The sequence below is a fragment of the Pelodiscus sinensis genome, chromosome 25, assembly GCF_049634645.1.
Source record: "Pelodiscus sinensis isolate JC-2024 chromosome 25, ASM4963464v1, whole genome shotgun sequence".
In the NCBI taxonomy this organism is placed as follows: Eukaryota; Metazoa; Chordata; order Testudines; family Trionychidae; genus Pelodiscus; species Pelodiscus sinensis.
Genome location: NC_134735.1, coordinates 19,007,109 through 19,032,559, shown reverse-complemented (window position 1 = coordinate 19,032,559; position 25,451 = coordinate 19,007,109). Strand labels below are relative to the sequence as shown.

Sequence of the window (25,451 nt, the reverse complement as noted above, 5' to 3'; positions counted from 1 at the left end):
CTCATACTCAATCAGGGAGGTTGATATCTGGTTCCATGTGGAAACAGAGGTTGGAGAGGGACAGAGGAGAGACTTGGGAGTCTACAGCTTACTGCTGTTACCCCACTGAGTGGGGGAAGGGGGAGAATTCCAGGGCCATTGTGAGCCAGGGAGTCACGCCCAGCCAGCCCATTGTCTTGGTCTGGCCAGAGGTTTCAGGCCTGGAGCCCAGAGGACAAGGGGGAGGGGCAGGACTTGCTTTGACAAAGAAGATTTGCAGGTTGAACCTGAAGGGAAAAAACTGCAATGGTGTGGGGCCAGAGAAGGGGCATGATGGGGAATGTCAGTATACACCTGATATAGGATTGTTTTTGTTACTGATGTTAATTCTTGTAACCAATGTATTATTGTTGCAGAGAATTGTAACGGTATACAGTGTGCATGAGCTTATGAAAATACCATGTAATCTGTCTGGAGATGTACCAAACGACAGACGGTATGTAAGGGGACATTGTAATGTTGCTCTTTCATGGTTAACACTTGTAACTGGTTTTGGAACTTCTTACAGGACAAAAAGGGTTCCAGCCAGAAGGTCCTGTGTAAGAAGGAAACTGAGGCACACCACCATTTTGACGGGGGAGGCCTGTGATGCCCTCAGTGATGTTACTGGCATCACTTCCTGCATCAATTTTGCGTTGGGGGTGTCACGTTGCTGAATTGGAGGGAAGCAGCCAGATCGCTGCTGCACCCCTAGGTGGGGGTGTTGGCCCCAGAAATTGGTATGGGGGGGCCATGTGGGGTATTGAATGGGAGCTTATTGTTTGTTAATCTTATGTACACTATTTATGTGAGTATATAATGTCTATGTGTGTAGGTAGGAATCTGTGATCTGTGTGGAAGCTGAATATTTCTGTGAATGTGTTAAGCATGGCTATGGACAGGCTGAGTAGCAAAGCCCTGTGGAACAATGACTCTCAATAGGCTATGGACACACCCAAAGAATGGGATTTGTCACCTGAGGGCAGCCAGCAGGAAACATAGAGATTGGCCTCTGACCAGGTGACCTGCTGCATACAAGAAGAGGCCAGGAAGGAGTATAAAGAGGCCATGTGGTCGAGGCCATTTTGTTCTCAGCTCAGCACTTCATCCCAGAGGCAGCACTGCAGGGATTGAAGAGCCCGGAAGACCTGTGAACCCATCCTGATCGTAGGATGTGCAATAAGGACTTTTAACCAGCAGCTGCAACATCTCTGCTAGAGCCTGCATCGAGGACTGGGAGATTCGGTGCATGTAACGTACTGTACTTTAATAACCTTACTCTCAGGCTTTTCTTTCTTGTAATAATAAACCTTTAGATATAGATTCTAAAGGATTGGCCCAGCGTGATTTGTGGGTAAGGTCCAGAGGGTAAATTGACCAGGGATCTGTGGCTGGTTTCTTGGAACCGGACAGAACTTGTTCGGGGTAGGTGGGATTGGGTGCTAGGACCCCCCACCCGTGTATGAGGCCCGGGGCCATCTGGGGCACGGATATTGCTGGGGTGTCGGAGGGGTTTTGCTCGGGAGGCTTCAGGCAGGCTGCTGAAGCGCTCTGTGAGACTGGTTTGCGGCCTGTGTGGAGAGGTCGCCAGTCGGGGGCTGTAAGGAACCCCGGATTTGAGCAATTCGCCCTGAGCGGACGCCCTAAGCTGTGCCCAGATACGGCCCGGTCAGTCACACAGTCAGAGCCAAAAATCACCAGCTGACGGTCCTTCAGAATCCTCAATGGAAAGGGGGAGAGGGAATTGTGGGAGCACTCGCCACGTTCTCGGTTGAGGCTTGCAGCAGTCATGGAAGAGAGAGCTGGCTTCGGTCAAGTCTCGGGAGTACGGCCACGGCTTGGACGGGTCCTTCAGTCCTTGGCTCAGAGCTTCGGTTGGTAGCCCACATCCTCCCGAGGTAAAAAAGCAGGAGGGCTTTCCTTCCAGGGCCTTTTGCATCTTCTGCCGTGGGAGGCGAATCCTGGTGTTCTGGCTGTGGGGGAAAAAGACAGCCACAAGATGGCGTTTGGAGTCACACGGGCGAGTCGCCTGTCCAAGCGGGACGGAGTCCCTTCCAAAGAGAAACCATGGCAGCCATGCAAGTCCAAGGCTGCACAGGAAACCTCAGGAGCTGCGACTGGGGCTCAGTTCGCGCGGCCACGCTTCCCAGGGGAGGCATGAGACAGGCCCAGAGGTCTGCGCAGCAAACAGGCCCGCAGGAGGGAGGCGGCTAAGAACCCGCGCGGCTCGTGCGTTTCTCCCTCTCAGCTGGCGTAGAGGCGGGAGGGGAACGACACCTGCCCGGCTGGAGCTTTCGCACTTGGGCTCGGGGCTTAAGCCCCGAGGCCGAGGCCCCGGCGCGGTGGCGGGGAGACGGGCTCCTGTGGCACGGCACGGCCCCTGAACCTTGCCGGCCACAAGGTGACCTCACCGAGGCCGAGAGGGATGGCTTGGAGGTGGCAAAAGGGAGCCCGCTAGCAAGCGCCAGGAGGCCGAGCGTAGCCACGTCCCTGGGTGGGCTCGAACCACCATCCTCTCGGTTAACAGCTGAACGCGCTGACCCATTGCGCCACAGAGTCCTCGAAGGGCTTTCCGAAACGCTGCCTAGCAGCCTGCTCCTCTGCCTGGCCGTGCCAGTGCAGCCCAGGTGCTAGAGTGGATTGCGGGCAGTCTAGCCCAAAGGGAGCAGAGTGGCGCAGCGGAAGCGTGCTGGGCCCATAACCCAGAGGTCGATGGATCGAAACCATCCTCTGCTATGTGTGGGCCGGCCTCTCTTGACTCCGCGCCTTCACTCCAGGCTGCAAGTAGCTAAAGGCCAGGCCAGGATGCCGCCTGCGGGGAAGCTCTCGGCAGCCCCCCGCTTCCTGTGTGGGAGGCACGGAGGCCTCCTCTTCTGTCCTCAGGCGACAGGGCTTCCTCCTGCCCTTTTCCCACCCACAAGGGCCGCCGGGACCCGCTCAGGGAGCGCGCCAGGGAGGCTCTCCAGACGCTCGTGGAACAAAGCACTTCTGGACCACGCTACCCAGAGCCTTCATTCAGGCCTAGACAAAACGCCTAGACAAAGAGCTGCCACAGCATCAACACTGGCCTTGCTCTACTACTCCCAGGCACGCCAAGCCCCTCACAAAGAGAACTTCTGCCTTCGCCATACTGCTCAACAACAGGACACGCGAGCAATTCCCTCCGACGCGCCGCTTCTCCCGCATCGCCACCACCCACGCTCTTTAGGCACACGCCGGCTGACCAAAACCCATCTCATCCCATCAAAAGCTTCTGCCCAGCCCAAGAGGACCAGCTACGTTCCCGGCTCAATTCATCCCTTACAGTCAGAGCCAAAAATCACCAGCTGACGGTCCTTCAGAATCCTCAATGGAAAGGGGGAGAGGGAATTGTGGGAGCACTCGCCACGGTCTCGGTTGAGGCTTGCAGCAGTCATGGAAGAGAGAGCTGGCTTCGGTCAAGTCTCGGGAGTACGGCCACGGCTTGGACGGGTCCTTCAGTCCTTGGCTCAGAGCTTCGGTTGGTAGCCCACATCCTCCCGTGGTAAAAAAGCAGGAGGGCTTTCCTTCCAGGGCCTTTTGCATCTTCTGCCGTGGGAGCACCTGAAAGTAAAACAGCTGCGGCAGGCGTACGCCATGGCCACCAGGGGCGGCGCCGCAGCAGGGGCTGCCACCTGCCCCTACTTCCCTGCCCTCGACTGACTCTTGGGGGGCGGGGCGGTCCGTGCCAGCCCGGGAGGCAGCGAGCCGGGACTGGAGGGCCCTGACCTGGGCACACCGGAGGGGCCACCACAAGGAGTTCCAGCACTGGAGTCGGCAGGGTCATCCAGGGAGACCGTACCGGGGAAGTAGTTCGAATTAAGTAGTTCGGGGGAGGAGGCGGGAGGGAGACCAGGGACCGCGCACGTGGGCCATGCCTCCCACGGATCACACAGACACCTGTGCACGTGCAAGCACATGCCATGCCACGCTCCAGCTGCGTGACACCCAGGGGCCGTGGCCCAATAGGCACATGCATGTCTGAAGAGACCTGACATGCTCCTGACCCTGGGGCGGTACCACAACTTCACGAGTTTTGCTTACAACACACCTGTTGATACAACCTAGAATCATATTTGCTTTTTTTGCAACAGCATCACACTGTTGACTCATATTCAACTTGTGGTCCACTATGACCCCTAGATCTCTTTCCACCATGCTCCTTCCTAGACAGTCGCATCCCATCTTGTATGTATGGAACTGATTGTTCCTTCCTAAGTGGAGCACTTTGCATTTCTCTTTATTAAACCTCATCCTGTTTACCTCTGACCATTTCCCTAACTTGCTAAGGTCATTTTGAATTATGTCCCTCTCCTCCAAAGAAGTTGCAACCCCACCCAGTTTGGTATCATCTGCAAACTTAATAAGCGTACTCTCTATCCCAATATCTACATCATTGATGAAGATATTGAACAGTACGGGTCCCAAAACAGACCCTTGAGGAACTCCACTTGTTATCCCTTTCCAGCAGGATTTAGAACTGTTAACAACAACTCTCTGACTACGGTTATCCAACCAATTATGCACCCACCTTATCGTGGCCCTATCTAAGTTATATTTGCCTAGTTTATCAATAAGAATATCATGCGAGACCGTATCAAATGCCTTACTAAAGTCTAGGTATATGACATCCACCGCTTCTCCCTTATCCACAAGGCTCGTTATCCTATCAAAGAAAGCTATCAGATTAGTTTGGCATGACTTGTTCTTCACAAACCCATGCTGGCTATTCCCTATCACTTTATTACCTTCCAAGTGTTTGCATATGATTTCCTTAATTACCTGCTCCATTATCTTCCCTGGGACAGACGTTAAACTGACCGGTCTGTAGTTTCCTGGGTTGTTCTTATTCCCCTTTTTATAGATGGGCACAATATTTGCCCTTTTCCAGTCTTCTGGAATCTCCCCTGTCTGCCATGATTTTTCAAAAATCATAGCTAAAGGCTCAGATAGCTCCTCTATCAGCTCCTTGAGTATCCTGGGATGCATTTCATCAGGAGCTGGTGACTTGCTGACATCTAACTTTCCTAAGTGATTTTTAACTTGTTCTTTGTGTATCCTATCTTCTAAACTTACCCTCTCTCTGCTTGTATTCACTACGTTAGGCACACCTCCAGACTTCTCGGTGAAGACCGAAACAAAGAAGTCATTGAGCATCTCTGCCATTTCCAAGTTTCCTGTTACTGCTTCTCCCTCCTCACTAAGCAGTGGGCCTACCCTGTCCTTGGTCTTCCTCTTGCTTTTAATGTATTTATAAAAGGTCTTCTTGTTTCCCTTTATGCCTGTAGCTAGTTTGATCTCATTTTGTGCCTTTGCCTTTCTAATCTTGCCCCTGCATTCCCGTGTTGCTTGCCTATATTCATCCTTTGTTAGTTGTCCTAGTTTCCATTTTTTATACGACTCCTTTTTTATTTTGAGATCATGCAAGATCTCCTTGTTAAGCCAAGCTGGTCTTTTGCCATATTTTCTATCTTTCCTACACAGCGGAATTGTTTGCTTTTGGGCCCTTAACAACGTCCCTTTGAAATACTTCCAACTCTCCTCAGTTGTTTTTCCCTTCAGTCTTGCTTCCCATGGGACCTTACCTACAAGTTCTCTGAACTTATCAAAATCTGCCTTCCTGAAATCCATTAGCTCAATTGTGCTGGTCTCCCTTCTACCTTTCCTTAAGATCATGAACTCTATTATTTCGTGATCACTGTCCCCTATACTGTCTTCCACTTTCAAGTTCTCAACTAGTTCCTCCCTATTTCTTAAAACCAAATCCAGAACAGCTTCTCCTCTGGTAGCTTTTTCAACCTTCTGAAACAGAAAGTTGTCTCCAATGCAGTCCAGAAACTTCTTGGATAGCCTGCGCCCCGCTGTGTTAGTTTCCCAACATATGTCTGGATAGTTGAAGTCCCCCATCACCACCAAATCTTGGGCTTTGGCTAGTTTTGTTAATTGTTTAAAAAAGGCCTCATCCACCTCTTCCACCTGGCTAGGTGGCCTGTAGTAGACTCCTAGCATGATATCACCCTCGTTTTTTACCCCTTTTAGCTTAACCCAGAGACTGTCTACACAGCTATCTCCTACGTTCATCTCCACTTCAGTCCAAGTGTGTACATTTTTAATATACAAGGCAACCCCTCCTCCCTTTTTTCCCTGTCTGTCCTTCCTGAGCAAGCCGTACCCTTCCATACCAACATTCCAATCGTGCGTCCCATCCCACCAGGTTTCTGTAATACCAATGATATCAAAGTTGTATTTATTGGTTAGCAATTCCAGTTCTTCCTGCTTATTACCCATACTTCTTGGATTTGTATATAGGCATCTAAGATACTGATTTGATCTTGCCTCCCTGTTGTGCCCTGACCCTCCTTGCTCCTTCCCATTATAGGCCGTAATCCCCCCCATTTCCAACCCATCTCTCAGTCCCGCACATTCAGCACTTACCTGTGGGCTTTGCTCACCTGTCCCCGTCGAACCTAGTTTAAAGCCCTCCTCAAGAGGTTAGCCGGCCTGTGTCCAAACTGAATGACAGGAAATTACCTGTGAGAAATTTGAATGTGTGGAATCCAGGGAGCTCAGGGCTGGGGTGTGTGGGTGTGGGGAGCTCAGGTTAGGGGGATGGAGTGTGAGGATGTGGGGGAGCTCAGGGCAGGGGGGTGGGAAGTCTGTAGATGTGGGGGAGCTCAGAGCAGTGGGATGGGGAATGTGGGAGTATGGGGAGCTCAGGGCGGGGGATGAGGAGTGTGAGGATGTGGGGGAGCTCAGGGCAGGGGGTGGGGAGTGTGGGAGGATGGGGAGCTCAGGGCAGGGGTATGGTGGAGCTCAGGACAGGGGGCTGGGGAGTGTATGGGTGTGGGGAGCTCAGGGCAGGGAGTCCAGGAGTGAGGGGGGGGCGCAGTGCAGGGATTGTGGTGCAGGAGTCAGGGGTAGGTGGTGGGGGGTGTTTGGAGGCTCAGGGCAGGGGACTGGGAGTGCAGCCACTACACTACTTGGCCACCAGATCCCTGGAGTACACTGTGGCTGTGCAGCCCAGCGTGCTGACAGCACCCAAAGCCCCGCCCCCAGCCCGCCAGGCTTAGTGGGGCACCCCAGAGCGGCTTCCTATCGCCCTTGTCTAGCACAACATGGACAGTTGGTTCCCACTACCGTGATCTCCTAGGAGACTGAGACACCATTCTGCCAGGACGGCCCAAGCTGCTGAGGGAAATTGCCCCTCACCATCCCGTCTGTCCAGGTCCCTCTGCCTCTGGGTTTGTTCTTCAAGGGCCAGACGCGTGGGGCTGGGACTGTCCTTGTTCTGTGTTTGCAGAGTGCCCAGCAGAATGGCTCCTGCTTCACCCCTGGCCTAGAAATAAGCAGAACAGGCAGTTTGGGGAGGGAAGAACCAGGGAAGGGAAGGTTTGGGGCCGGGGGCTAAGAGGCGGGGCTGGGAGGCAGGGCTGGGGTGGAGATGCAGATGTAGGGAGTTGGGGTGGAGGCTGGAAGAAATGGAACTCAAGGAGCTGGAAGGGTTGGTGAAGAATGGAGTAAAGGGAGGGGGGCCAGGCTACAGGACATGGAGGTGCCAGCCACAGGAGGGAGGAAGAGACGTTTGTTTGACAGGACCCCAGGGATTTGGGAGCGAGGAACAGTGGGAGGGGAGTGGGAAACATTTGGGGAGAGGAACCTTTGGGAGACCTGGTGGTGAGGAGGGCGGCAGTCAATGGGAGAGGAGACAAAAAGGAGCAGGTGCTGCCTGGGTCCAAGGAGGTGGGGAGAGATGGGGTCTGGGTGTCACGAGTACCAGAGTTAGCTGCACCTCCGTCCTCCTCCCTACCTGGTATCTCTGCCCCCTCCCTCCCGAACTTTCCTTCTGCATGTCTCTGGGCCTCTCTGTCAGTGCCAGAGGGGATCCCCCCCCCCATGGCTGGATTCTTCCCTTCCCGAGACATGCAGTCACCATCTCAGTGGGGTGGGAGCCCTTTGATGCTTCGCCTGCATGTTCCCAGCCGAGAAGGGGCGGCTAATCCCGCAGAAGCAGAGCCCTGCACTTTTGAGTACCTGGACCCAGGGTTTTGCTGCTTTATAGCGGGTGGGGTTAAAATAACGGAACGTCTCTTGTCCCACCAATCCCCCAGGACTCACCCCTCTTCTCTGCATTGCGCAGCGTCCGGGGGATACCGCCCCGCGGGGACACTCATGCCTGTGTCCAAGGGGCTGTCCCGTAGCCTATGTCAGTGTGAAAAGCATTAAAGGACCCTGCCCCAGAGGGAGAGCGTCTCTGGGGGCGTTGTCCCGGGATGACTGCAGTGCTTTGTCCACACCAGAGTAGTGAGAGGCAGCCGCAGCCAGGGTTGCCAGATGGTCAATAAAAATACCAGACATACTTGCCATTGCATCACAACCTAGAGTACATCTTATTTAGAAAACTGAGATATTTTCTCAATTTATCTCCTGGACAGAAAGCTCAAATACTGGACTGTCCGGTTCAAACGGGACACCTGGCAACCCTAGCCGCAGCCCCTGCCCGGAAAAGCTCCCACGCTAAGCACCTGGGGGATTTAGGAGCACCAAGCAGTGGGCACAAAGCACAGTCACACACTTGTGCTCCCAACTCCCTTAGGGCTCTGAAAATTCTCCCCTTAGACGAGTTAGAATCAGTGTCCCCGTTTCACAGACGGGAGCTGCGGCCCACTCAGGGGAGTGGCAGGGCCAAGGGCTCTGCAGCAGACCTGGGACTTGAACCTCAGTCTCCCAGAAGTTCCACAACCAGCCCGCTCTGCTTTGCTAAAGGAGCAGGTGGGACTGTTTGTGCAGGAGGAGGAGCTGGGCTGGCTGGCTGGCTGGGGCAGGCCACAGCAGGGCTCAGCCCTTGGCCTGGCTGAGAGCGAGGAGAGGCCTGCAGGCTGAGGGGCAGTGTGACGGACCGGGCCGTGTCTGGGCACAGCTGAGGGCGTCTACTCAGGGCGAATTGCTCAAATCCGGGGCTCCTTACAGCCCCCAGACTGGTGACCTCTCCACACAGGCCACAAACCAGTCCCACAGAGCGCTTCAGCTGCCTGCCTGAAGCCTCACGAGCAAAACCCCTCCGGCACCCCAGCAATATCCATGCCCCCGATGGCCCCGGGCCTCATACACCGGTGGGGGTCCTAGCACCCAATCCCACCTACCCCGAACAAGTTCTGTCTGGTCCCAAGAAACCAGCCACAGATCCCTGGTCAATTTACCCTCTGGATCTTACCCACAAATCATGCTGAGCCAATCCTTTAGCATCTAACACCTAAAGGTTTATTATTACAATAAAGAAAAGCATGAGAGTAAGGTTGTTAAAGGAATAGTATGTTACATGCACCGAATCTCCCAGTTCTCGATGCAGCCTCTAGCAGAGATGTTACAGCTGCTGGTTTAAGAGTTCTTGTTGCACATCCTAGGGTCAGGATGGGTTCACAGGTCTTCCAGGCTCTTCGATCCCTGCAATGCTGCCTCTGGGATGAAGTGCTGAGCTGAGAACCAAGATGGCATCGACCACATGGCCTATTTATCCCTCCTTCCTGGCCTCTTCTTGGCTGCAGGAGATCACCTGGTCCTCAGCCTCTCTCTGCTGGCCGCTCTTAGGTGTCCGCCCTCATGCTTTAGGTGTGTCCTTGGCCCATTCAGTGCCATTGTCCCACAGGGCCTCGCTAATTAGCATGTCCACAGGCCGGGCTCTGCCCAATGCTCAACCACATGCAGAGAAATATTCAGGATCCACACAGACTACAGATTCCTAACTACACACACAGACGTTATACAACCACATAAATAGCTTACATAGGACTATCAGATAATAAGCTTCTATTCAGCACCCCACATGGCCCCCTTTTCTACCATTTTCTGGGGCCAACACCCCCACCTATGGGTGCAGCAGTGATCTGGCTGCTCCCCTCAAGATCCAGTAATGTGACAGGCAGTGACTGGAGGAGCTGCCTGGGCATAGACTGTAACCCAGGGGCCCACAGTGCAGCAATCATCAGCAGTGTCTGTGTCTCCCCAGCCCCCATTCAGAGCTGAGTACAGGTACCTCCCCAGCCCCCTCCCCACCCCCGTCTCCTGCTCACAGCAGGTCAATAGGGTTCTCCCATTCTTGGGCCTCTGGTTCCCATGCAGCTGCTCCCAACAGGAGTCCCTTGCAGCCCGGCAGGCTGGGGCAGGCCCCATCTCTCCAGCACCAAGGTGATGACGGATACAGACACCAGGAGGAGCGAGACGAGGGTGCAGCCAATGGCCTAGCGGGCAGGAGATGTGGCCGGCCCTGCAAATGGAAAGGACCTGGTGACAGTCGGGTGCAAAGTGGCAAATGGCTCTGCAGTGCCAGCACTAGGCACAGAGCAGCTGCCGTGTAGAGACCTTGGGTGAGTGCCCAGAGGGCTAGATCTACAGGGGATCATGCTGCAGGGGGCATGTTCCCCCGACAGGAGGCCGAAGTGACAGAGGCTGTTGGGGACTCTCCTCCCTTTGCCCAGGTGGTGTTGGAGGAGCAGGGAAGGACCCAGGTTTGCTCAGGCTGCACCAGGACTTGGTGCAAAGGCCTGACAGGAGCCAGCAACGGACACAGCAGCCCAGACCCTCTCGCCTCTCCCCAGTATGGCTGGCAGCTCACAGGGGCGACCCCGCCCTGGGCACGAGGCCTTGGCACCGGCTGTGGGCTCAGGAGGGGGCGGACATGGGACATAAGCGATGCCGAAGGGAGGGGTGTGGGCATTAGAGGCAACTACCATTGCCCCGCCCCCTTTCCCGCACCTACCCCTGCCCCTGTTCTGAGGCCACACCCCCACTCATTCCACTCCCCCCTCCCTCTGCTGCTTGGGCTCCCCCACCCTCACTCAGGTTCGCTGGCCTGAGGCTGGGGTTACGGTGCAGGATGGCTGGGGAGTGGGGCGCGGGAGAGGCTGCGGGTTGCAGGCTCTGGGACAGGTTGAGGGCAGCGATGGGAGTTTGGGTGCAGACTCAGAGGCAGTTAACTGTGGGAGGAGGATCCAACAGGAGGCTGGGGTTTGGGGTGGGGGGTGTCTACCCCAGCTGCCTGAGAGATACTAGACTGACTCTGGTTTCCTTGTGTCTCCCCGGCTGGGCTCTCACTCCCACTTCTCCTCTCAGGGTCCCTGCCGGCTCCCCTGCTCTATCTGAATGCGTCCCTGGCGCCTCCAACCCCCCCCAAGCCTCACGAATGTGGCCCCGACTGAGACATCTCACTCCCCTGGCACTCCAGCCCCAGCACAGATTAACTCTCCTGGGTTCCAGGGAGAGTGGCATTTGCGGGTCCCTCTCAATCTGAGGGGGGGCCAAAAATGAGGGATCCCCGAACCTCAGTCCTCCCTGTCCCTTCCCCTCACCTCAGTGAGGCTTGTGGGTTTTGGAAGAAGGGTTTTTGTATTTTGCTTTTCTCGTGTGTGGTCCCCAACTGGTTTTTCTGGGGGTCAGTGGCCCTGGAGACAAAAAAGGTTCCTCATCCCTGCCTTTAAGAAAGAAAACTTTGAAACCCTTTGTGGTAGACAGAAATTAACATTTGACCTTATTGAAAATGAAGTTTCCTAAAGTTAAAACACCTAATCTGTGTAAACATTCAAATTAAACCAGTCACCCAAGCTCCAGCACTAGCACAATGGCGCCGCGTGATGATGCAATGGACGGTGCGCACCCAGGCTCCTCCCCTCAGCTCTCTTCTGCACCCAACCGCCCCGTCCCAGACCCCAAACTCCTCGGTAGAAATGTGGCCCTTGACCACTTGCCAAAATGCCCCCCCCCCATTAAAAATTATTGACAAAGCCTGATCCAAATGGTTTTTGAAACGTTATTTAATCCGAATTTAAATACATTCTATACAATTGGGAGGGTTGGGGGGAGGGGGACGCAGCTGCTGGCTCCTCAGCTCCTTGTGCTCTCACTGGCTGTCTTCCTGCTGCAAGGGAAGCAGAATCCGTCACATTCATCCCTGGGGACTCAGGGGTACTGGGCCCCCCCAGCATTTCCCCCCTCCTCCCCCCTGCGCTGAGACTTGTTCTGCTCTCTGGTCACCCCCCGTCAGGCCCGCAGGGTGAGCTTCTGACCCACCCAGCAGGGACGTGGGGTGGGGGCAGCATGAGGAAAGGGGCGGGGGACTCCCTGAGGGGATGGGAAGGAGACCCTGGCCCTGCCCCGCTCTCCTGCATCTGCTCCGGCTGCTCACCATGTATCCCAGGAGCTGATGGGCCTGCCCATGCAGGGCGTGGGCCAGGACCAGCCCGGCCTGGCTGGGGCGCCTCAGGGGGGAGCGGGCAGCGAGCAGAGCCTTGTCTAAAAAGCAGTTCTCCTGCTCTGGCGTGAAGAGCTGCCCAAAGACCTGAAATCAAGAGCACGGGAGGTTTCAGCTGACGGCCCAGAGCCCGGCCCCAACTCCTGGGGCTAAAACAGCTTCCTCCTTCTGCAAACTCCCTTCCAGACCCTGCACCCAGACGCTCTCCTCACCCTGCACCCTAACCCCTGCCCCAGGTCACACCTTCCTCCTGCCCCCAAGACCCTCCCAGACCTCACCCCCCTCCGCACAACAGAGCAGCCCTAGGCCACTGGCCAACATCTTGGAGCGACCTCCATCAAAAAGTGTTGCCCCCCGTCCCGCCCTGCTTCCCCTCCTACGGGAGATCCGGGGCAAGGTGCGGCGCTGCCCCTAGGAAGCGCCGCCCCTTTGAAACGCCGGGACAGCGTCACAAAGGGGCAGCGCCGCCCTGTCCACGGCTCGAATAGTCGAGGGAAAATGCATCGACCATTCGATCAGCGACTCCCCGCTCCCACCCCGCGTCCTACCCGCACGAGGGCCCCAGCCAGCCCCACCCCCGAGCCCTGCCCTGCCCTGGCAGCGCGTCCTTACCTCTCCCACCCGCACGGTGTTGCTGTGCGCCAGGACCCATCTCTCCTTATAGTAGTGCCTGCACCACAGGTCCTCTGCCTGGTGGATGTTGAGGCCTGCAAGAGACAAACCAGGGTGATTCTGCTGGCAGGTCTGAGCCCTTCCCCTCCCACGGGTCCCTGCAGGCATCCCTGGGCAAATGGAGGGGCACAGGGGGCAGAAGGGGAACACAGAGGGACGCATCCCCCCTTGGGCCAGTCTGGGGGAAAAGGGCTGGGTCCCCTCCCCCCGCCGCCGGCACCCTCAGGGTGTCCCTGGGGCCCAGGTCCCGGCTGGGTTCCTTACCCCTGTGGTGCAGGAGGAGTCGGTACAGGCTGTGCACCCCCTTCCGGGCCAGCCGGCTGACGTCTTCGGATGGGTCCGAAATAAAAAGGCCCAGCTGGGCCACGTGGTGACCCATCCTCGGCCAGTCGGCGGAGTTCTGAGGGGAGAGAAGAGGGGGGGTCCCTCAGCATCCTGGGGCTGCACGTCCCATGCTAACGGCCGCCGAGGCGGTTCTGAGCTCGGGGACGGACAGAGACACCTCCCGGGGCGGGGCGGGGCGGGGCGGGGCCGGCCTTGCGAGGAGACAACCCTGAGCAATGGCCCCGACTGAAGGGTCACTCCGGGGGTGGAACAAGGGGATCCACTGACGGCCACTCCCCAGTCTGGGGCCCAGGTGCCCCCCGGAAAGGCCCAGGGTCGCCCCTCCCCGGGGAAAGGAGAACGCGGCCCATTCCCGGCCCATTCCCAGCTCTGCCTCCCGGGGACGCTCCCAGCCCCGCGCCCTGCAGCCCCAGACCCCCCGGCTCCGAGGTCACTTACCTCAAACCCCGGGAGGGTGGTGGCGACTCCCAGCAGGGCCGTGGTGCTGCCAAGGGCCCTGGCTCGCTCCTGGGGCAGGCGGGACTCCAGCCACGGGCTCAGGTGCTGGGGGGGAAAGAGGCAGGTCAGGACCCGTAGGGAGGCGCCGGTTCTGGGCAGAGCCTGGGGCTCCTCTCAGACTGTGCCCCCCCACCCCCAGCCACTGACACAGCTCCTCTCTCGGCCCCCCGAGGAAGCAGGGACAATGGCCCCGTCCCCCCCACGGGGCTCACCTCCATGATCAGCTGCAGCCTGGCGGTGTCTGGGGACTCGGCGAGGAGGCTTGCCAGTAGGGCCTGGAGGTCGACGGGAAGGGCCCGGATGAACTGCTGCAAGACAAGGGGGAGCCCTGGGTCAGAGGGGGGTTGGGGAATCCAGGCCACCCGCTGGCTCCGGGGTGCAGCCTTGAGCAGGGTCTGAGCCGCCTGGCAGAGCAGGGAGGAGCCCAGGCTGGGCATGGAAGGGACGGGCCCCCAGGGAGAGCAACGGGAAACCTGGAGGGAAGGATCCAAACCTGCAGCTTCTTCTCTCCCTCTGCCCCCACCCCCACTCCTCTCTGGAGCTCCAGCCCAGCCCGGGAGCAGGGCCCGGAGGGACGTACCTGCGTGTGGATGGGCTCCTGCTGCCAGTCCCCAGACACAGTCTGTCCCACGGCCGCCCTCAGCAGGGGGCTCAGGAGCTGGGCCTGTAGGGGAGGCTGCAAGGTGCTGGCAGGAGAGAGGGGCAGAGACTGTTCATTCAGCAGCAGGGCTGTGTCCAGACTCAGGGGGTTTTTCGGGAAAAGTAGCCTTTTTCCGAAAAAACATCACCTGCGTCTAGACTGCAGTCGCGTTCTTTCGAAATTAAATCGAAAGAACGCGGCTTTTCTTTCCACGGCGGTAAACCTCATTTCACGAGGAAGAACGCCTTCTTTGGAAAGTGCTTCTTTCGAACGAAGGCGTTCTTGAATGGAACTAGGGCTTCTTCGAAAGAGAGCATCCAGACTCACTGGGTGCTCTCTTTCGAAAGAGGCTTGCAGTCTAGACATAGCCCAGGAGACAGAGACTTTCCCACTCCCTGGTCAGGGGATCTGCTCTGGGCGGGAGTCGGCGGGGGGGGGTCGGTACCTGAGGCTGCAGGCGGCGTTGAGGCAGTCGGCCAAGACCAGTGGGGGGGGGGAGTCCTCCATGATCTCCTGTGAGACCCAAGGAGACAAAGGGGCGTGTGAGGCTGGGGCCCCCAAGAGACGCTCACACGGCCAGCGCCCCCACCCAGCAGGATCCAACCCCACTGCCTCCCGCTGGCCTGTAGCCCCCCTGCCCGGCACAGGGCCCCTCCCAGCACCCCCCTCCCAAACCGGGACCAGCTCAATCCTTGTCCCCAGGCCGTCTCCTGCCCCTCACTGCCCTGGTGACCAGCCTCTGAACCTCCTCCTCCCTGCTCCCCAGGCGCATCCTCAGCAGCCCGCTCTGCTAACCTTCCAGCTCCCCCCCCCATGGCCCGGGGAGACCCCTCCCTGTTCCGAATCCCCCTCCCTGTCCAGCACCCCAGACCTGCCCCATTTCTGTGTCCCTCCCTCCTCCAGCATCCCCGCCCACCCTCCCCATGTCCACCTCCCCCTCCCCCTCCAGCACTCCTGGCCCCACCCATCTCATTTCCAGCACCCCCACGCGCCGCCATGGCCCAGGCAGATCCCTGTCCACCCCACGTATCCCCTCCCCTCCTCCCGGCCGCCGCGACTCGCTCACCACGATCCTGGCCATCATGGTGTCCTTGCAGCAGCGCGGCGCCAGGGTGTCCTCGCCCCTTTGGAGGGCGGCGAGGCAGGCGGGGGGGACGGCCAGGAGGAACCGCTGCAGGGCGGCTGGGCTCTGCACCCCAGAGAGAGTCTGTGAGCCTGGGGCCTGCCTGCCCCCCACGGACAGCTGCAGGGCTCAGGCCTCCCAGGAGTGGAGGTGGGAGCTGCCGGTTGTCCAAGCACCCACACTCCCCCCCCAACTGCTTCCTCAGGCTTGTGGGGGCCCAGCTGGTGCATGACAAGAGACCTCAGCTTGGGGGGCCCAGGTCATGCAGGAGAAGGGGCCCCAGGGGGATCCCCAGGGACAAGCCCCTCCCGGAGGGGGGGACGTGCTGGGAAGGGGCCGGACAATCTCGGGTCCCCCCCGTGTGGAGAAGGTTCCTACCGTGTCCCGGGTGTGGAGCTGCTCTTCAATATCATAGATGGCCCCTTCCTCCACCCGGGAGTCCATCCGCTCCTGGCAGAGCTCCGCCGAGGCGCAGGGGGGCTCTGTGCGGGAGGGAAGGGACCAGGGTGACTCCAGCGGCCAGCAGGGGTCACGCGCCCCCATGTCAGGGACCCAGGGCAGCTTGGGCCCCACACGCCCCTCGCAGGGACCCATCCCCCTTCCACCCTCACATCTGCCAACGCCCTCAGCAGAGCCCCCGCCAGGAACAAGAGAGCCAAGCAGCAGCTCCCGCCCCCATCCATTGCCCTGGCTGCGGGGCAGACACTGGGGCTGCCCCCCCCGTGTACTGGGTGAGCCCCTGGGCCCAGCATGTTCACGGCCCCTCACCTGGGTCTGAGCGGCTGCAGGAGGTGGCCCGGCTGCAGCTGGAGGCCCAGGCGCTGCTGCTCACTGAGCTGGACCCACAGCTGCAGGGGCTGGTGCGGAGAGGCTGGGGGCTCCCGGAGACTGGCAGGTCCCCGGGGGCCGGGCAGGGCGATGCCCCCTGGTGGTAATGGGGGCTGGGCTCCTGGGGCAGGTGTTTCTCTCCACAGAGGAGGCCCCAGAGCCACCCTACCCGGCTGCCCCGCTGGGCTGGGTCCCGCCTTCCCAGCCGCCTCTGGAGCCAGGTCCGGAGGGGCCTGGCCGGTGGGCGAGTCGCCCCGAGCTGGTGGGATTCAGCTTCCCCGCCCGCGGGGACGGAGGAGCTGCTTCCCACCGGCCCTGGGGCCATCTTCAGGGCTTTCCGGAACCACAGCCTGATGTGTTTGGCCATGCTGCAAATGAGGGGAGCAAAGGGGAGCTTGGGGCGCAGCCTGCAGAGCGAAATCCAGGGGTTCCAGCTCCCCAGAGCGACTGCCCCCAGCCCCCAAATGGCCCCTTGCTTATCGGCTCGGTCTTGCACAGGCACTGCAAGGACCTGAGTCTCCTGCCCATCAACAGCCCCTGCTCGGCCAATCAGGGGAGAGTCTAAGGTGTGTGGGGGGGGGGGGTGGAGCCTTCTCCCCAAAGACACCGGCATAGACCTGGTCCAGCCCCACCTCCCCAGTCCCCACAATGGGGGCGGCATCCCCCGCCCCACGGCTCCTGCAAACCACCCCCCCTCCTTCAGCTAGTCTGTTGGGTCACAAGCTGGGGGGGCAGCAGGGGAAGGTCACAGAAGAGGCAAGAACAGAGCAGAAATGTGGGCGGGATGGAGGAAAAGGGAAACCAACCAGGAGAAAGCCCCAGTGGCGCTAAGGACACAGCCCAGGTGAGGAATCACCTTCTGGCCCTTGACCGAGGGCTGGGCCTGCCTGGAACCCAGCCGGCCCCGGGCGGGATCCAAACCCCTGGGGGCTCTTACCTTCTGCAAAACGCTGTCCGGATGTGGAACTCACAGAGGACAAAGCAACTGTGAGCAGGAGACGCACCAGAGCTAAAGCAACCGGGGGTCTCCAAAGTCCCCTGGGCCCGCCCCCCCCTTTTCTCAGCCTGAGATGTGGGCTCCTCTGTGAGGTCACCACCTCCCCACCTGCCCTTTGCCTGATCTGCTGAGGGCTGCCCAAAGCCCCTGTGAGGTCACTGCCCCCCCCACCTCACCCTGCCAGGCAAATGTCCTGCCTCTGGCCACCCCTCTGGGAAGTTGGAGCCATTCCTAGGGGTCCCCCCCACTCCCTGACTGGGCATCCTGCAGCCAGCAGCTCCAGTAGCCCCATAGGCTGCTCCCTGCCCTACGCTGCAGGCTTCTTGCACAAGAACTGTTTCACACCGGAGTTCTTGCGCAAAAGGTCTCGTGCAAGAGCACCTCCACCCTGCCATGTGCTTTTGCACAAGAGTGTCCATGGCACTGTGAACGCTTTCTCGTGCAAGAAAGCTCTGATGACCATTTTAGCCATAAAAGTGTCTTGCTCAAGAAGCCCCTGGTGCCCGTCCACGCTGCCTTCTTGCACAACAGCTCTTGCACAAAAGGGGCTTATTCCTCGTGGGGAGAGGAATAACTCCTGTGCAAGAAGCCCTCTTTTCTGATGCTTTACTGCAAATTTACTTGCACAAGAATTCACGTGCAGTGTAAACGCGCCACAAGTTTTTGCACAAGAACAGTTGTTCTTGGGCAAAATGCCCGCACTGCAGCCGCAATGTGTACGTTAGGCATGTCCACTGGGAGCAGAGGAGAGGGTAGAGGAGTGGGGTCCTGGGATGGGCATGTTAATGTGGGGTTCACCCTTGGCTCACTCTGCACCTTTTGGGTGACCCTGCCTTGTTCCGTGCCTCAGTTTCCCCCCACTGCACCATGGGACCAGGGACTCTGCCCCACCTCGGTGTGCTTGGATGCGGTCAGGCCAGTCTGTGACAATTATAAAATTGTCAGACATATGGATGAACATAATTTGTTGGGGAAAGTCAACATGGTGTCTGTAAAGGGAAATCATGCCTTACTAATAGCGAGAGTTCTTTGAGGGAGTCAACTATCATGTGGTCAAGGGGGATCCAGTGGAGATAGTGCATTTAGATTTCCAGAAAGCCTCTGACAAGGTCCCTCACCCAAGGTTCTTAAGTAAAGCATGTTGTCATGGGAGAATAGGCTCGGCTTATGGTCTCCCCATAACCCTCCTGCAGCTGGTTCTGCCGCATCCAGCCGCTCAGACCCATACCCTCCCCATTGGACACATGCCTCAGTTTCCCTCCAATGGGCACATGCCCTGGTCTCAGATCTCCCCACAGGCGCATGCCCCTGGCTCTCTGCAATACTCACCGAGGAAAAGGATGGTGAGAGCAGATCCCATAATGGGACAGTGAAGGGTACCACCGATCCCCTAATGCGCAGCTCCACCCCTCCTCAAATAAGGTACTCAGCTGGTGGTTGCAGCTACAGGAAGTCAATAATATTTCATCTCTTCTGGTATCCCTTGCCTCTTATCGGCAGGCGACATCTCGTGCAATCACAGTTAATTAGAGGTCTTTGCAAAACCGAGGAAATGATCAGCCTGGCTCAGTGTCCTGCAGCTCCAGCTTGTCCGTATCCCTGTGGGGAGAAAGGGAAGTCTCCTCTGTCTGTGGGGAGCCAGGAGACCACAGGTTCTGAAATTCAATCATTGACTGACCATTATTTCCATGACGATTCCCCTCCCCCTTTCTTTGTTTCTAGATCCAAGTGGTTGGTGACTCATGTAAATAAAATCAGGAAGTGATCATGCAATTAAAGGAAGCTGTTGTGAGGCCTGTTAGTGAAGGGACAGAGTTAAGGGTGTTTAGGGAACAGTAAGTGGCATTTCCTGGCTTTGGAGGCTTTGATTCTTTAAAGCCTCCTGCTCAGCTTGCAAACCTGCCCACGTGCAACACAGGCCCTGGCACCATGCGAGGAATGGGCATGAAGGGGAACACCTGGGTTCACTGCCCCTTGCACCATAGCTGAGCGGTGTTGGCGGCTTTACACTGTAGTGCTTGGTTCTAAGGGTCTTTAGTCAGCCTGTGAATTAAATCAGCCAGGTTCAAAAGAAAATGGGAGCAAGAGAAATTCCATTCAACCCAATGGGTCACCAACCAGGAGAGACTCAGGGACTTTCGCATGTGCCACATAAACCTTGCCCACTGAGCTGCCAGTGGGTGTGTGGCTAGGCCCCTAGAGAGGGACATAAGCTGTGTTTGTGCAGCTGCTGGCTACCTGGCAGGAGTAAGCTAGTAGTCAGGCACATTTGGCCCTGGTCCCAGCTCTGGGAGGGGAGTGGGGACTAAGGGTTAGAGGAGGAGGTTGGGAACTAGAACTCCCATGTAACAGCTAAGAACCAAGCCCTTTCTGTTTGCAGATCCTGGTTGGGCCTGGGCAGCCCTTAGACCTGCTGTGGGGAGCCAGGCTCATAAGCCTCCCCCAGCAACACACAGACAGCCCCTTCCCTCCCCCTCTCCCCCCCCCCCCCGCCATCTGCAGAACGATACGGATGCTGAGAGCATCTCTGGGCAGGCTCAGCTGAAGGGACTTGCCCCAGGCCAGGTGTTCCCCTCCCTTGGAGACCAACATCATTCCCCTTCTCATGGGCCCACAGGTCACATCCACACTTGGCCCGTTGGCCCTGGGGGAACCCGCTTCAGGGCGACAGCCCCTTCTCGTATGGTCCTTGGGGCCACACACTCCTGGGGGGCACTAGAGCCCTTTATTTCCAACCTTCTACTGTGCTGCTTTCCATGGGAACCTCCCAACCAGCACACACAGGGACAAGGGCCGGCAATTCCTCCTGTGGCCGCTAGGTGGCGCTGCAGCCTTGCACTGCCCCATTCCCCAGAGAATCTGGATTTGTGCTGCTCTGATCTGGCCCCTCTGCATTTGATGGGATAAATGAGGCCCTGTTGCACTCGCGGCTGGCTGAGTCAGGCTATGTCTGCACTCGCCGCTTCTTGCCTGAGAAATATGCAAATGAGGCTAAGCGTGGAATATCGCCTAATGAGCCACCATTTTTGCAGAAGAGGCTCTTGCGCCAGAAGGAGCTGTCTGCACGGCCCCTTTTTGTGCAAGAAAAACCCTCTTGCGCGATGCTGTTACGCCGATTATTTTCAGGAATAACGGCATTGCGCAAGAGTGTAAAGCTGCAAAGTTGCCATCCCCACTCAGCTATGCAGGAAAGAGCAGCAAACCCATCACACCTGCTTTTCTCCCCATCACACCTGTTCTTCTCATGGTGCCAGGGCTCATGTTGCACATGGGCAGGATTGCAGGCTAAGCAGTAGGCTTTGAAAAGTCAAACTCTCCGGAACCAAGAAATGCCACTTACTGTTTCCCAAACACCCTTAACTCTGCCCCCTCATGCACATGCCTTATGACACCTTCCTTTAAATGGTCAGTCAAAGACTGAATTTCAGATCCTGTACACATCTGTGTCAAGGCTGTCCCCAACTCTGGCATGATGAATGCAGAAGTGGGTCCCTCAAAAGCACTCCAGAATCTTGCCTCTGCAGGCTCTGGTACAACACCTCCCCCTAAAAAAATCCTAATACCCAGATTTTGGGGAATCCGCTGCCATCACCCAAGTAAATCCAAGAAAACCAGGGAAGAGATCACTTGGGAAACCTCCTACCTAAGGTAAAACTCTCCCCATGCCCCAAGCTCTGTTTTACTTGGAGTTGGGAAAACAGGAGATTCACAGACAACAATGAACTCTGCCCTTGTAAGTAGGCACTGAGTCCTAAGGACACAACAATCAACCAATCCCGGTTAATTACAAGATACAACAATTCTTTATTATCAAAATAAAACTACAGTAGCAAGCACAGTAAAGTGGTTAGATGGAAAGAGCCACCTAATTGATAAACATACTCAGGGAAACCTCATGGGCTAAAACTTGGTTACAAAGAAAAAAGAAAAACACAATTAACAGCTTAGACATTATTTCCAAATCCCCAAACAAGGAAAACAACAAATCCTGACGGACTAGCTAAACTTTTCCCTACTTACACATTCTAAGAAATCCGTTCTTGGAGAGAGAATCATAGAATCATAGAATACTAGGGCTGGAAGGGACCCCGAGAGGTCATCGAGTCCTGTCCCCTGCCCCCTTGGCAGGACCAAATACTGTCTAGACCATCCCTGATAGACATTTATCTAACCTACTCTTAAATATCTCCAGAGATGGGGATTCCATAACCTCCCTGGGCAATTTATTCCAGTGTTTGACAACCCTGACAGTTAGGAACTTTTTCCTAATGTCCAACCTAAACCTCCCTTGCTGCAGTTTAAGCCCATTGCTTCTTGTTCTATCCCCAGAGGCCAAGATGAACAAGTTTTCTCCCTCCCCCTTATGACACACTTTCAGATACCTGAAAACGACTATCATGTCTCCTCTCAATCTTCTCTTTTCTAAACTAAACAAACCCAATTCTTTCAGCCTTCCTTCATAGGTCCTGTTCTCTAGACCTTTAATGAGTCTTGTTGCTCTTCTCTGGACCCTCTCCAATTTCTTCACATCTTTCTTGAAATGCGGTGCCCAGAACAGGACACAATACTCCAACTGAGGCCTAACCAGCGCAGAGTAGAGCAGAAGAATGACTTCTCATGTCTTGCTCACAACACACCTGTTAATGCATCTCAGAATCATATTTGCTTTCTTTGCAACAGCATCACACTGCTGACTCATATTCAGCTTGTGGTCCACTATAACCCCTAGATCCCTTTCTGCCGTACTCCTTCCTAGACAGTCGCTTCCCGTTCTCCCATTTCCCTCAGTCTTGGAGGAGACTACTCTACCTCTCAAACACAGAAGAGAGAGAGAAAACCCCTGTTTTTCAGTTTGAATTTTCTACCCGCATTGTTATTGACTTACCACCTGATACTTGGCTAGCTACAGGGTTAACCCCTTAGTCACCAGACACTGGTCAGCACTGCTGATTATGACAACCCGGCTCCCAGCCTAGTGTACCCTCCCCAAAGAAGACGACCTCCCTCCTCCCTCCCCACAGAGACATGGACAAGCTGGGGCTGCTGGACATTTGGCCAGGCTGATGATTTCAGGGTTTCCTCGGTTTTGCAGAGACCTCTGGTAACTGTGACCACATGAGATTTTGCCTGCAGATGAGAAACAAGGGGTGGTGGATGCAGTGGAACTCCTTATTTGAGGCTGGGTGGAGCTGGGAAAAGGGGTGTGGCTGGTGCCCCTCACTGGCCCATTATGGCATCTGCTCTCACCATCGCCTTCCTCAGTGAGTATTGCAGATAGACAGGAGTGGACAGGGGGGATCTGAGACCAGGGCATGTTTCAATGGGGCGGATCTGAGACCAGGGGGTGGGCCCATGGGGATGGGTCTGAGACCAGGGGATGGGCTCATGGGGGTGGGTCTGAGACCAGGGGGTGGGCCCATGGGGATGGGTCTGAGACCAGGGGGTGGGCCCATGGGGGTGGGTCTGAGACCAGGGGGTGGGCCCATGAGGGTGGGTCTGAGACCAGGGGGTGGGCTCATTGGGGTGGGTCTGAGACCAGGGGGTGCGCCCATTGGGGTGGGTCTGAGACCAGGGGGTGGGCCCATTGGGGTAGGTCTGAGACCAGGGGGTGGGCCCATGGGGGTGGGTCTGAGACCAGGGGGTGGGCCCATTGGGGTGGGTCTGAGACCAGGGGGTGGGCCCATGGGGGTGGGTCTGAGACCAGGGGGTGCGCCCATGGGGGTGGGTCTGAGACCAGGGGGTGGGCCCATGGGGGTGGGTCTGAGACCAGGGGGTGGGCCCATGGGGGTGGGTCTGAGACCAGGGGGTGCGCCCATGGGGGTGGGTCTGAGACCAGGGGGTGGGCCCATGGGGGTGGGTCTGAGACCAGGGGGTGGGCCCATGGGGGTGGGTCTGAGACCAGGGGGTGGGCCCATGGGGGTGGGTCTGAGACCAGGGGGTGGGCCCATTGGGGTAGGTCTGAGACCAGAGGGTGGGCCCATGGGGGTGGGTCTGAGTCCAGGGGGTGGGCCCATGAGGGTGGGTCTGAGACCAGGGGGTGGGCCCAAGGGGATGGGTCTGAGACCAGGGGGTGGGCCCAAGGGGATGGGTCTGAGACCAGGGGGTGGGCCCATGGGGGTGGGTCTGAGACCAGGGGGTGGGCCCATGGGGGTGGGTCTGAGACCAGGGGGTGGGCCCATGGGGGTGGGTCTGAGACCAGGGGGTGGGCCCATGGGGATGGGTCTGAGACCAGGGGGTGGGCCCATTGGGGTAGGTCTGAGACCAGGGGGTGGGCCCATGGGGGTGGGTCTGAGACCAGGGGGTGGGCCCATGGGGGTGGGTCTGAGACCAGGGGGGGGCCCACAGGGAGAGGGGAGGGAATCTGAGACCAGCGCATGTACCCATGGGACTGAGGGTGAGGCATGACTGGGTGGGGCAGTACCAGATGCGGGCGGGGGAAGGGATTCAGGAGAGACCATAAGCTGAGCCTGTTCTCTGGGGGGTGTCACTGCATCACTCTCTGGGGACCATCCTCCCCGCCCCATTGATCTAGTGACTTCCTCTATGGGGGCAGAGGACAGGTGCTGACTGCGGCATACAGGATGGGTTTGGGGACAGGGCCCCCCGCTTAGTCTGCAGCGCTGGGGGGTCCAGTTCGGCATAGGTGAGTCCCTCAGCGCGGGGGTTGGGCTCCTGGGGTAGGGAGGGAAGAGAGTCACTATGTGTGTGAGTCAAAACCAGCACACAAACACACAGAGCCACACACCAGACAGTCCTGATCCCAGACAGCAGGGGGTATTCCTATGCAGTGAGGGGGTGCATGGTGCATTGGTGTGGGGTGAGGCAAGGCACAGAGCTGGGGAGTTTTGGGGGGCACTTACAAACACATCTTGCAGTTTCCCTTGGCCCACGAGGGCATCTGTGGAACAAAGACACTCAGGGGCAGGGAGGGTGTGAGAAAGCCGGAATCTGTGGCTAGTTAGACAGGGTGTCTATACACCATGGGCTGAGCCAATTCCCTGGAGTGAGGATGGGACACAGGGACTGGGGCTGGTCAGTGTCCCTGGGATCGCAGGACACTGATCCCCTGTCTGTGGCAGGAGATGGCTGGAGAAGCCCCTGTCTGTGGCAGGTCCCATGGGACTGCAGTAGCTCCCCTGCCCATGGCCCCTGGTTAACTGGTTGCTTACTGGTTAACTGGTTAACCTTTCACATCCCTAATCCAAAGAACCCCTTGAAATGGGTTATACATTAAATGAGCTTTTTACTACCCTCGTCTCTCGTGACCATTTGGGGTGGTTCACATGCACCCTACGCAGCAGAACTGCCTCATCCATGAACGGGCCCTGGCTATGATTATGCAAAGGGCAAAAGAAGAGTCAAAATGGCTGCATTGCAACTCGTGGAGACATTTCTGCAGCATCAAACAGCACGTGGCAGCTTGCAACGTGGTGCCTCACGCGGGTATTGGCCTGAGGATAGCCCCTCCTTCAGAGGAGTCAAGTGGCCAAATCATCCACTCTGCAATAGACACAAAGGGAAATGAAAGTGCAGGCTGGCAAGCTACTGTGTACTGGGGGAAGAGATGAAATGTCTGCCTTCCCACGCTGTGTACTTTCACAGGCTGTCTGCCTTCCCACGCTGTGTACTTTCACAGGCTGTCTGCCTTCCCACGCTGTGTACCTTCACAGGCTGTCTGCCTTCCCACGCTGTGTACTTTCACAGGCTGTCTGCCTTCCCACGCTGTGTGCTTTCACAGGCTGTCTGCCTTCCCACGCTGTGTGCTTTCACAGGCTGTCTGCCTTCCCACGCTGTGTGCTTTCACAGGCTGTCTGCCTTCCCACGCTGTGTACTTTCACAGGCTGTCTGCCTTCCCACGCTGTGTGCTTTCACAGGCTGTCTGCCTTCCCACGCTGTGTACTTTCACAGGCTGTCTGCCTTCCCACGCTGTGTACTTTCACAGGCTGTCTGCCTTCCCACGCTGGGTACTTTCACAGGCTGTCTGCCTTCCCACGCTGTGTACTTTCACAGGCTGTCTGCCTTCCCACGCTGTGTACCTTCACAGGCTGTCTGCCTTCCCACGCTGTGTACT

At 57.3% G+C, this 25,451-nt stretch overlaps 1 non-coding gene across 1 annotated transcript; it reads left to right on the top strand.

Annotated features, from left to right (window-relative positions):
- The first annotated feature begins 2,682 nt into the window (after positions 1 to 2,682).
- TRNAM-CAU (transfer RNA methionine (anticodon CAU)) lies at positions 2,683 to 2,754 on the top strand. Its single transcript has one exon. It is a non-coding gene; the product is annotated as a tRNA-Met (tRNA).
- The last annotated feature ends 22,697 nt before the right edge of the window (positions 2,755 to 25,451 follow it).